Consider the following 12,999-nt stretch of genomic DNA (forward strand, 5'->3'; position numbering starts at 1 on the left):
CAGCCCTAGGAAAAAGCCTCCGAGAATCCACCCGATCTATACCTCTCAACATCTTATACACCTCTATCGGGTCACCTCTCATCCTTCGTCTTTCCAAGGAGAAAAGACCGAGCTCCCTCAACCTATCCTCATAAGGCATGCTAACCAATCCAGGCAACATCCTTGTAAAGCTTCTCTGCACCCTTTCAATAATTTCCACATCCCTCCTGTAATGAGGTGACTAGAACTGAGCACAGTACTCCAAGTGGGGTCTGACGAGGGTCTTATAAAGCTGCATCATTTTCTCCCGACTCCTAAACTCAATCCCTCGATTGATGAAGGCCAGCATACCATACCCCTTCTTAACCACCTCCTCTACCTGCGAGGCCGATTTAGGAGTCCTATGGACCTGGACCCCAAGGTCCTTCTGATCCTCTACACTGCTAAGAGTCTTACCCTTGATATTATACTTCTTCATCCCATTTGACCTACCAAAATGAATCACTACACATTTGTCCGGGTTGAAGTCCATCTGCCACTTCTCTGCCCAGTCTTGCATCCTATCTATGTCACGCTGCAGCTTCTGACATCCCTCCAAACTATCCACAACAACACCAACCTTCATGTCATCGGCAAACTTAGCAACCCATCCCTCTACTTCGTCATCCAGGTCATTTATGAAAATGACAAACAGCAAGGGTCCCAGAACAGATCCCTGGGGCACTCCACTGGTGACCGACCTCCATTCAGAAAAAGACCCATCTACAACCACTCTCTGCCTTCTGCAGGCAAGCCAGTTCTGGATCCACAAGGCAACAGTCCCTTGGATCCCATGCCCTCTCACTTTCTCGAGAAGTCTTGCATGGGGGACTTTATCGAACGCCTTGCTGGAGTCCATGTAAACCACATCTACCGCTTTTCCTTCGTCAATGTGTTTAGTCACATTTTCAAAGAACTCCACCAGGTTCGTAAGGCATGATTTGCCTTTGACAAAGCCGTGCTGACTACTTTTGAGCATACTAAACCTCTCTAAATGTTCATAAATCCTGTCCCTCAGGATCTTCTCCATCAACTTACCAACCACTGAGGTTAGACTCACCGGTCGGTAATTTCCTGGGCTATCCCTATTCCCTTTCTTGAATATAGGAACCACATCCACAATCCTCCAATCCTCCGGAACCTCTCCCATCTCCATCGATGATGCAAAGATCATCGCCAGAGGCTCTGCAATCTCTTCCCTCGCCTCCCACAGTAACCTGGGGTACATCCCATCCGGTCCCGGTGACTTATCTATCTTGATGCTATTCAAAATTTCCAACACATCCTCTTTCTTAATGTCCACATACTCAATCTTTTCAGTCCACCTCAATCCTGTAGTACAACCACCCAGGCAAAATATTCATTAAGCACCTCTGCTATTTCTTCCGGTTCTGTACAGACTATCTCACCTTCACATTTTATAAGTCCTATTCCTTCACATCTCATCCTTTTACTCTTCACATATTTATAGAATGCCTTAGGGTTCTCCTTAATCTTACCTGCCAAGGCCTTCTCGTGACCCCTTCTGGCTCTCCTAATTTCTTTCTTAAGAACCTTCCTACAAGCCGTATACTCATCTAGATCCCGATCATCGCCTAGCTCTCTGAACCTTTTGTACGCTTTCCTTTTCTTTCTCACTAGGTTCAGCGCAGCTTTCATGCACCACGGTTCCCGTAACCTACCAAAACCTCCCTGTCTCATCGGAATGTTGTCATGCAGAACTCCAGACAAACATTCCTTGAAAATCTGCCACCTTACTTCGGTACTTTTCCTCGAGAGTACCTCCTTCCAATTTACGCCTCTAATCTCCTGCCTGATGGCTTCATATTTCCCCTAACTCCAGATAAACACTTTCCTAGCTTGCCTGATCCTATCTCTTTTCAATGCTAGCGTAAAAGAGATAGAGTTATGGTCACTATCCCCAAGATGCTCCCCCACTGAGAGATCCGACACCTGTCCAGGCTTATTAGCCAGTACCAGATCGAGTACAGCCTCTCCTCTTGTAGGCTTATCCACATGCTGTGTCAGGAAACCCTCCTGAACACACCTAATAAACTCCTCCCCATCCAAACCCCTTACCCTAGGGATATTCCAATCGATGATTGAATCCAATCTGATTGAATGGCGGAGCAGGCTCGAAGGGCTGAATTTACCTACTTCTGCTTCTAATTCTTATGGACTACAGCAGTTCAAGGAGGTAGCTCAGCATAATCATAGAGGAGAAGGACCTGGGTGGATGTACTGTGGGCTTGCGGTGGACTGAAAAGATTGAGTATGTGAACTTTAACAAAGAGGTTGTGCTGGAATCTTTGAATGGCATCAAGATAGATAAGTCGCCAGGTCCGGATGGGATGTACCCCAGGTTACTGTGGGAGGCGAGGGAAGAGATTGCAGAGCCTCTGGTGATGATCTTTACATCGTCGATGGAGATGGGGGTGTGCTGGAGCATTGGAGGATTGAGGATGTGGTTCCTATTTTCAAGAGGGGGAATAGGGATAGCCCAGGAAATTACCGACCGGTGAGTCTAACCTCAGTGGTTGGTAAGCTGATGGAGAAGATCCTGAGGGACAAGATTTATGAGCATTTAGAGAGGTTTAGTATGCTCAAGAATACTCAGCATAGCTTTGTCAAAGGCAGATCTTGCCTTACGAACCTGGTGGAGTTCTTCGAAAATGTGACTAAACACATTGACGAAGGGAAAGCGGTAGATGTGGTTTATATGGATTTTAGCAAGGCGTTCGATAAGGTCCCCCATGCAAGGTTTCTAGAAAAAGTGAGAGGGCATGGGATCCAAGGGACTGCTGCCCTGTGGATCTAGAACTGGCTTGCCCAAAGGAGGCAGAGACTGGGTATAGATGGGTCTTTTTCTAAATGGAGGTCAGTCACCAGTGGTGTGCCCCAGGGATCTATTCTGGAACCTTTGCTGTTTGTCATTTTCATAAATGACCTGGATGAGGAAGTGGAGGGATGGGTTGGTAAGTTTGCCAATGACACGAAGGTTGGTGGGGTTGTGGATAGTCTGGAGGGATGTCAGAAGTTACAGAGGGACATAGATAGGATGCAAGACTGGGCGGAGAAGTGGCAGATGGACTTCAACCCAGATAAATGCGTAGTGGTCCATTTTGGCAGGTCAAATGGGATGAAGGAGTACAATATAAAGGGTAAGACTCTTAGCAGTGTAGAGGATCAGAAGGACCTTGGGGTCCGGGTCCATAGGACTCTAAAATCAGCCCCGCAGGTGGAGGAGGTGGTTAAGAAGGCGTATGGTGTGCTGGCCTTTATCAATCGAGGGATTGAGTTTAGGAGTCGGGGCCGAACTTGTGGGGCCGAAGGGCCCGTTTTGTGCTGTAGTTTTTCTATGTTTCTATGTTTCTAATCTTTTCAAGGGCAATTCGTGATGGTGAGAAATTGTTGGCCCAGCTGGCGACACCCATATCCCATGCAATAGTAGGAAAAAATATAAAAACATTAAATGTTGGAAATACTCAGCAAGTCTGGCAGCTTCTGTGGAGAGAGAAACAGAGTTCAGGTCGATGACTGATGAAAAGCCATTGACCTGAAATATTAACCGTTTCTCTCTCTCCATAGTTGCTGCCAAATTTGTTCCACATTTCCAGCATTTTATGTTTTTTTAACATGTCTAATTGATTGTACTCCATGCTGAGGAATTTTGATTTTGATCCAGTTTATCTTCACTGATGTTGTTGTGCTGTGCCAGATTACCAATATTTTTATGTATCAAGTGGGAGTTTCAGTCATGCTTCACTTCCAAAACTTTGATTTATCTCATCAGCTGGCACCAGCAGCTTTACCTCTTGGCTCTGCCTCTAACTTCTTTCGTCAGATGTCAATGCTCTATATCTAAAAGCCCAGCAAAACACAATGGGGATGATTTCCTCAACGTTCCAGTGCACTTAATTCTGCTCAAACCCTATAGGAAACCTTGTTGTAAGAAAAATCATGGAGAAGTCTTTTCCATCTGATTTTCACATTTAAATGAATTCCTCTAGGTTTTCTCGCACTTCTACAACTTTTGCTATCTCAAAGTGAGAGCCATTGGTGAAGGAGTGCAGTTGTGGGCAAAATTAAGGTGGGTAAGGTGCAGCAGCTGGCAGGATTAGATGTTCAAGATGCAAGTGAACAGTTCCTGAAACAGAAGGGACTGGAGATCTATAAATTCAGCTTTCTGCAAGTGGGAAATGATTCATCCTACACTTGTATTGGGTTACTCCTCAAAGGGAAAATCTTTGGTCTCCTACTCCCCATTAGCGCTTCTCAGGAGCAGGGTATGGGCACCTATTTCACCTCCTTGGAACTGGGGAGAGAGAGAAGGAAGTGGAAGGTTCTGACTCTGTAGTGCATAACAGCAATGCCAGAGCTACTTTTGTGTAGATGCATAGTGTGAAGTCTTTGTAGGTAATGGAGTTTAAAATGAGATTGTTAGTTAATTAAGTAGATTAATTCAAATTATCTAAGTTTAGAAACCAGAAATATATCAACTTGATTTTATTCGAAATAACAAATTACAGATCAGCCTTCACAGCTATATACTTGCAAGTAGGATATCTAAAGGCAACTTCAAATAACTAATAAATTTGGATGAGCGCACAGTGTAAAATATCAAAGAACCACGAACAGTTATCTTACAAATACGCTATAAAAACTGTTTCTCTGCAATGCCAAGAGACTTGTTCTGAACCAGATAATTATCTTTGTTTGTTATATGCTCCCATGGCAGCAGATGGCAATGTTGTATGACATAAACTTAATTCTCACTGTGGGTAGTATTTCATCTGGAATATAGATGGTCTTTGTTAGGGTTTCCTTTTGATAAACCTTGCCAATGATTAATCATTAACCCATAATAGTAGCAGCAATTAATTTAAACAGTACAAGCAAGACTTTATATATTACAGCATCAAAGCAGGAGTGTACAAGGTATAATTGAGTGATATATTGCCCCATTTATGCCTTGAATAAAAATTGTGGTAACAAACTAACAAATGCCTCCAACCCCAGTTTGGCTCATCCTCTAAGTATCTTGGCAGCACTCACTGGCCTGCCCTCTTCATGTCGCCTGACATTTCTGTTCAGCTGTCATTTTATACTGCTTTATAAAACAATCACAAGATTACACTAGACCAATTATTGACTAACAGCCAACAACTTATTGTCCCATCAGAAAGCTTTTGATAAAGTCCCACATAAGAGGTTAATGTCCGAAATTAAAGCTCATTTGATTGGGGATAATATATTGGCATGGATTGAGGATTGGTTAGCAGAAAGAAACAGAGTAGGAATAAGTGGCAGGTGGTGACTAGTGGGGTCCCACGTGGATCAGTGCAGGGGCCTCAGTTATTCACAATATACATCAACAATTTGGATGAGGAAACTAAAAGTAATATTTCCAAGTTTGCTGACGACACAAAACGTGGTGGGAGTGTGAACAGTGAAGAGGATGTTAAGAGGCTTAAAGGTAATTTAGACAAATTGAATGGGCAAATATGTGGCAAATGCAGTATAACATTGATAAATGTGAAGTTATTCACTTCTGACAGAGAAGCAGAATGGCAGAGTATTATTTAAAAGGAGATAGATTGGGAAATGTTGACATACAAAGAGAACTGGGTTCCTAGTACACCAGTCATTGAAAGCAAGCAAGCAGGTACAGCAAGCAGTTAAGAAGGTAAATAGTATGTTGGCCTGCATTGCAAGAGAACTTAAGTAAGGAGCAAGGATGACCTACTGCAGCTACATAGGGCCTTGGTGAGACCACACCTGGAGTATTATGGGCAGTTTTGGTCTCCTCATCCAATAAAGCATATACTTGCCATAAAGGGAGTGCAACAAAGGTTGACCAGACTGATTCCTTGGAAGGCAGGATTGTCATATGAGGAGATATTGCGTCAACTGGGCTTGTATTCACTGGAAGATAGAAGAATGAGAGGGTATTTGATTGAATTGTATAAAATTCTGACAGGTTTGGACAGACTTGATGTAGGGATGTTGAGTCCTCTGGCTGGAGGGTGTAGAACAAGGGGTCACAGTCTCAGGATACATTTAGGACTGAGATGAGGAGAAATTTCTTCATTTAGAAGGTGGTGAATCTATGGAATTCTCTACCATATAAGGCTGTGGAGGCCAAGTCACTGAATATGTTTAAGAAGGAAATATGTAGAGTTCCAACTATAAAGGTGTCAAGAGGTTTGGGGACAGTGGCGTTGAGATAAAGGATTAGCCATGATCATATTGAATGGTGCAATAGGCTCAGAAGGCCGAATGGCCTACTGCTGTTCCTATTTTCTATATTTCTATGCATCGGGATATTGCACACACAAGATCATGACTTTGCTCAGTTTTGGTCTAATCCCTGGAATGAGTTGTTTTCCGACTGCTGAAGTTATCAGAGCAGTTGTAGCAATAGAAAGGAGCATCTCTTACACTGGCCTTGGTGGTTTGACATTTTCAACAAAAGTCTTGAATCAAGAAACCAGTCCTCACGTTGTTCTTATTACATTTTAATTTACACGGTCTACATTCCCATGGGAACAAAACCACCTCTGCTTCTTAACATAGAAACATAGAAAATAGGAATAGAAGGAGGTAATCCGGCCCTATGAGCTGCTCTGCCATTCATTAAGCTCATTATCCAACTCAATAGCCTGATCATGCCTCTCCCCCATATCGTTTGATCCTCTTCGCCACAAGTGCTATATCTAACTGCTTCTTGAAAACATTCAATGTTTTCACCTCAACTACTTTCCATGGTAGCAAATTCCATAGGCTGACCATGCTCTGGGTGAAGATATTTCTCCTCATCTCTGTCCTAAACCATCTATGCTGTATCCTCAGACTGTGACCCCGGTTCTGGACATCCCAACCATTGGGAACATCTTTCTTGCATCTACCCTGTCTAGTCCTGTCAGAATTTTATAGGTTTCTATGAGATTCCCCCTCATTCTTCTGAACTCCAGTGAATACAAATCCTACATCTCTCCTCATAAGTTGGTCCTACCATCTCAAGATGGTAAAACCAGATTGGGGGATATGCCAGTTCCTAAACTTACAGATTGCAGTTGAATACAATTCTGCTGCTGCTGATGTCCCACAGTGTCTCATGGATGTCCAGCTTTGAGTTGCTAGATCTGTTTTAAATGTATCCCATTTAACACAGTGGTGATATCACATATTGAGGGTATCCTCAATATGAAGACAGGACTTTATATTCACAAGGACTGAGAGGTGGACACCCCTACCAATACTGTTACGGATAGATGCATCTGCAATAAAGAAGGATAAGGATAGAAACCTTCAAGAGAATCAGGCTGCCTTCTTTAATTGACACCCACAAAATAGATCCTGGTTTGTAGGGATTGCCTCAGTCAGCACATTTTGAGGGGGAAACAGAAAAGTTTTTGAGTGTGTGGGACCCTTACCTAAAACTGAAACAGGATATAAATACCTTTTAACTATCATGGATTTGTCTATGGGGTTCCCAGAAATGATTTCCTTTAGAAAGATTACTTTTTAACTATGGTAATTGAAGGATTAAATCCATTTTTCAGTAAGTATGGGTTGCTTGGAGAACACAGGTAGTGGCACACAGGTAGTGTCCCTACTTCTGGACCAGAAGCTCTGAGCTCGGGTCCCACTTCAGGACTTAATGGCCATGGAAGATGTGTCCATAATGTGCCCAAACTGGTTATCCTTTGACATAGCAGGGATTAAAGAGTGGGAATGTTTCCTGGTCAGCCATGCTGTACAAGGAAATGGCAAACCACTACAGTACTTTGCCAAGCGTAATCATGGGCCAATCCAATGGAAGCCTATTCCCCCTTTAGGCACGGTAACTGCAGGAGGAGGATGGATTGTGAGAGATTTAATTTAACAAAGGGTCAAATTTTATGTCATTGGTATTCCAGAAAACTATGTGCAATTTAGAAATGAAATAAGCAACTGCCTATCAGTCACATTTACAAGGGCAAAGGTGCCATCAAACCATAATGGTTATAATCATGTCTTGAATATCCAGAGGATTGGGACAGTGGAATTGTATTTTTATTGTTTGTAGTTAGGGAAAGAACTAACGAATCAACAGGTTTTAGTCCTTTTGAGTTAGTATATGGACACAAGGTAAGAGGACAATGTAAATATATTGAAGAAAAATGTATGGATCAGGAATAGGAAATTAATTTCTTCGAGTAGATGTCCAAATACTGAGGCAGGCTGTCAAAAGCGTGTATAATTGCTCAAAAATATTTCAAGGTTTTTGAATAGGTAATGACAAAACATGTAGATAAGGCAGCTGAAAGAATGTACTTTTAAACCGGGGGATAAGATATTGGCACTGTTACCTGTGCCAGGTGAATCATAGAAGGCTGGATTTACTGGACACCATTCAGTTCCATGAGGCAAACAATGTCATTAGCACAGCAGATAGAAGGAGAATTCAATGAGTATGTCACATAAATAAACAGAAAAGGTATCATGGGGCTAGCCAACCATGGAAGGTACTTCAGACAGTAGAGAAAGAAATGAATGATATTACTACACCCGAGGGTTCAGATAATGAGACAGAAATTGAGTTTTCAAATCGAACCCCCAATAATAAGACTAGCCAATAAAGCAATTCCATAGAATTTGGATTAAATGTTGCACCGTCTTCCAGTAGAGTCTCAGGGTAACAAAGTCAAATTGCTAAAAGAATACGAGAGACTGTGAGGAGATAGACCAGGATGAACTTCTTTAGCTATGCACGAAGTACTCCACATGTTAAACAACATTATTTTAGATTGAAACCTGGGAAATTGGCTCATGTTCATGTTGAATATGATATAAGTGAATGGAGTCAAAGCAGTTGGAATTCATCAGTTATATTGGTATGAAAACCTGATGGAACTCAAAGATTTTGCAATGATTATTGTAGAATCAATGCCATAATAAAAATGGATTCTTATTCTATACCACGAATTGAACATTGCATCAATAAAGTTTATCAGCAAGATTGACTTATTAAAAGGATCTTGGCAAGTAGCACTAACAGACCGAACTAAGGAAATTTCTGCTTTTGCAACTCCACATAGAACCATAGAATCCTACAGCGTGGAAGTGGCTATTCGGCCCATCAAGTCTGCACCAACTCTCTGACAGAATATCTTACCGAGACCCTCTCCCCTGCCTTATCTCTGTAACCCCACACATTTACCATGGATAATCCATTTAACTTACACATCTTGGGACATTAAGGGCAATTTAGCATGGCCAAACCACCTAACCTGCACATCTTTGGACTGTGGGAGGAAACCGGAGCACCCGGAGGAAGCCCATGCAGACATGGGGAGAATGTGCAGACTCTACACAGACACCCAATGCCGGAATTGAACCCAAATCCCTGGCGCTGTGAGGCAACAGTGCTAACCACAGTGCCATCCCGACGTGGTCTACATCAATACAAAGTGATGCTATTCAGAATGAACGTACTACTTTTCAAAGGTTAACATGTCAAGTTATTATTGCAGTATCAAACTGTTGTCTATATTGACAATTAATTGGTCTTCAATGCCACTTCAGAAAAGAATGTAAAACACATTAGTAAATTATTTGAGAGACTACAGAAAGTTGCTTTAATTATAAATTTGGTGAAAAGTGAATTTGCCAAGGACAAGGTCACTTATTTGGGACATGTCGTGGAGCAAGGCTGAGTGTTGCCCAGAGAAATAAATGTTCAAGTGATTATATGGATGGCTCGGTGGCACAGTGGTTAGCATTGCTGCCTCACAGCACCAGGGACCCGGGTTCAATTTCCGGCTTGGGTCACTGTCTGTGTGGAGTTTGCACATTCTCTGGGAGCTCTGGTTTCCTCCCACAGTCCAAAGATGTGTGGGTTAGGTTGATTGGTCATGATAAATTCCCCCTCAGTGTACGCAAACAGGCGCCAGATTGTGTCAACTAGGGGATTTTCACAGTAACTTCATTGCAGTGTTAATGTAAGCCTACTTGTGACTAATGAATAAATGATAAACTTTATAGACTTACCTGTTCCTAAAATTAAATGAAACATAGTGCGGTTCCTTGGAATGTGTGGATTTCTGAATTGCTCTGAATTTCAGCACAATAGCCCCTCCATTTACACACATAATGAAGAAGAAAGTCTTACTTGACTTGATGGAATCGTTTGCCTGGCTGCCTTTGAGATATTAAAGGCTGTCTTAATAAGTGGAGCATTGACTGCTCCAAATTTTAACAAAGCATTCACGATAGGAATTGATGCTAGTGATATCGGCATCAGAGCAGTGTTGTTACAAGATAATGATGCTAATTTCGAGAAAACTTAATCCTTGTCAACAAAAGTACTTCACAGCTGAAAAGGAAGCATTAAGTCTACTTTTGGTTCATCAGTTCAAAATATATGTTTCCTGAAATGTCAAAGAGACTTATTTACACAAACTATAATCCATTGGTGTTTTTGGAGAAATAAGAATCTGTTTGTTTTGCTGAAGTCTAATACTGCAACCAATTACTTTAAAAATCATTCATGGCGCAGGAAGTAACAATGTAATCGCTGACACTTTATCCACAGTATGACTATTCATTTAAATAACTCATGATTGCAAAAAGGAGCCTTATATCCTTTATTGGCAAGTCAAAGAATCTCACCATCTGTTTAAATGCCATCATCATTAGGTCAAGGACTTGGGATCGCAAAATGTTGGACATTTGAATTTTGACTGAACTATGGATGAGGGATTATAGTGTGTGTGTGTTGTATGTAATAAGGTAGTTACTGAAGTGTGCATAATGAGAAATGGTGTAGCATTTTGAATGGTTGTGAAAACAATCCTTCCTTCAGTAAGGAGTTTTTTCTTTTGAAAAGGAGCATATGATGATCCATGTGTTTTGGGGGGGGGGGGGGGGGGGAAGCTGTATCCTATTTGGGGTGATGGTTCCTTTAAGTACAAGGTTTCCCTGAGATGTGATTTCTGGCAAAATAAAAAGCACCTTGTTTCCAGTAAATCATCATATGACCAAGTTGCGTGAAAGATAAATAATAGAAAAAGGTCAACACGTTAATTCTATGCTGTGTAGATTGAGGTTGTGTTTGTGTTCAGAGTTTTTTCGAAGTTTTTTTAAATTTCTCACTTTAGCACTATCTAGAATGAAGGAAACATCTGCTTCAAGGATTCAGTTGTAATCTGGTGCAATGGCTAAAATAATTTAAAGCTCATGTTAACTTAAGGACTGCTCATGGTGAGTTGCGCTTCTCTTCTAGCCAAGTTATAACTTTTTTGAAGTCTAAAGAGAATAGCATTTATTGTACTTGACACAGTCTAAGATAAATAATAATGCTCCAACTTCCACACATACATGTACTCAAAGTTCACACACACACACGTAAGGGGAAGATAGGTTAAACAGTCTGACCCAATAAAAGTTAAAGGGTTCTTCTAGATTGATGATTTGGATGGTTTGAGGCTGAGCTTGATGGTTCCTCTGGATTCAGCATTGGGGTGATTTAAATATGTTGACAAGCAATTTATACTCGTTCTTACGAAGTCAGCAGCTTTTGGGTTGATTCTTAAAACAATGTCTGTGGCGTGTGGATGGTTGAATAGCAGACAGACTCAACCTTGCAAGTTGGACGCAGAGTGAGATGAGGTCTTGTTGCTTCTTCAGTGTCTCTTCAGCTTCTGTCATGTAACCCATAGAAACGAAATTTATTAAACACAAAAGAGGGTAATGAGCTTGTCACATGATCTGTTCTCTCCAACTGACCAGTTACCTAAACGTGGTTATGGCCAGTGGATTCCACGTCCACAGTTTAATGAGTAAATTATAGCTGGGTGAATTATTTTCTCAACCAGAGTTCATTGTCTGAGGTGATTGCGATTCATGCTTGATCCCCCACCCAGATGAATACTCGAATGATTGTCTGGATGCTTTGTGAATGTGTCAGGAGATGTCCATTCACATTCCTTCAAGGTGATTGTTTCTGATGGGGTTTTCTAGACAGGTTGACTCCATTGCAATCATTTTGGAAATTAAAGATACAGTCATGCAAATGTTTAGCCATTTTAGAAATTGCTGTTTCAGGTCACTGGAATGTTGCTTTGGTCTTTTAAAGCTCAGTGGTTTTCTGCTGGTAAATATATAAAGTAATTTTTGATATAAAGCATGGCTTTAGAATAAACTGTGAGACAGCTGGAGGGAATTTGGAGAGACAACCATTCGGAAATAAAAGAAGACCCAAGAAATTTCAGCCTGTATACAAATTTTTGAAACACTTAGATCAAGTGGTTAATCTTCCAACGTATTGAGGGTGTATCTTTAATGGGTGTAGAAGGAAATGTGATTTAAGGGATTAAGTTTAGATTATAAGTAAAGGAGTTCATTGTATTTTTAACATTTTTAATGTAAATTACTATTTAAGGTAGTGTATTTATTACGCATGTTCTTTGATTTGAGTACAGTAAAATTATTTCAATTTATACCATAAACCTTGTGGCTTCATTCTTTTAATAAATATCTTAGGTACATTGACCCGAACAGGCGCCAGACTGTGACGACTAGGGAAATTTCATAGTAACTTCATTGCAGTGTTAATGTAAGCCTTACTTGTGACTAATAAATAAACTTTAACCTTGGTATTTGGATTTTTAAAGAGTTACTGGTTTCTACAGCTGATAAATGTGAGGTTATCCACTTTGGTAGCAAAAACAGGAAGGCAGATTATTATCTGAAAGGCTATTGCGGTGATTGTCCCTTTAAGGATCATCTGCAGAGTACGGGTCACATGACTGAGTGAATCGCTCGGGGAGCAGGTTGGGAATCAGCTTTGTGAGTTTGGATTTCTGTTCCAGAATATTCTTGGAAGCTGACTGGCAACTATGAGGCTGCAAGCTTCTATTATATAGTTAAATGTAAATAAAGATTGCAATTGTTATTTAACTTACTGGTGAAAAGGAATCAATACATTGGCAATGA

Source organism: Mustelus asterias, chromosome 14 (assembly GCF_964213995.1).
Source record: "Mustelus asterias chromosome 14, sMusAst1.hap1.1, whole genome shotgun sequence".
Lineage (NCBI taxonomy): Eukaryota > Metazoa > Chordata > Chondrichthyes > Carcharhiniformes > Triakidae > Mustelus > Mustelus asterias.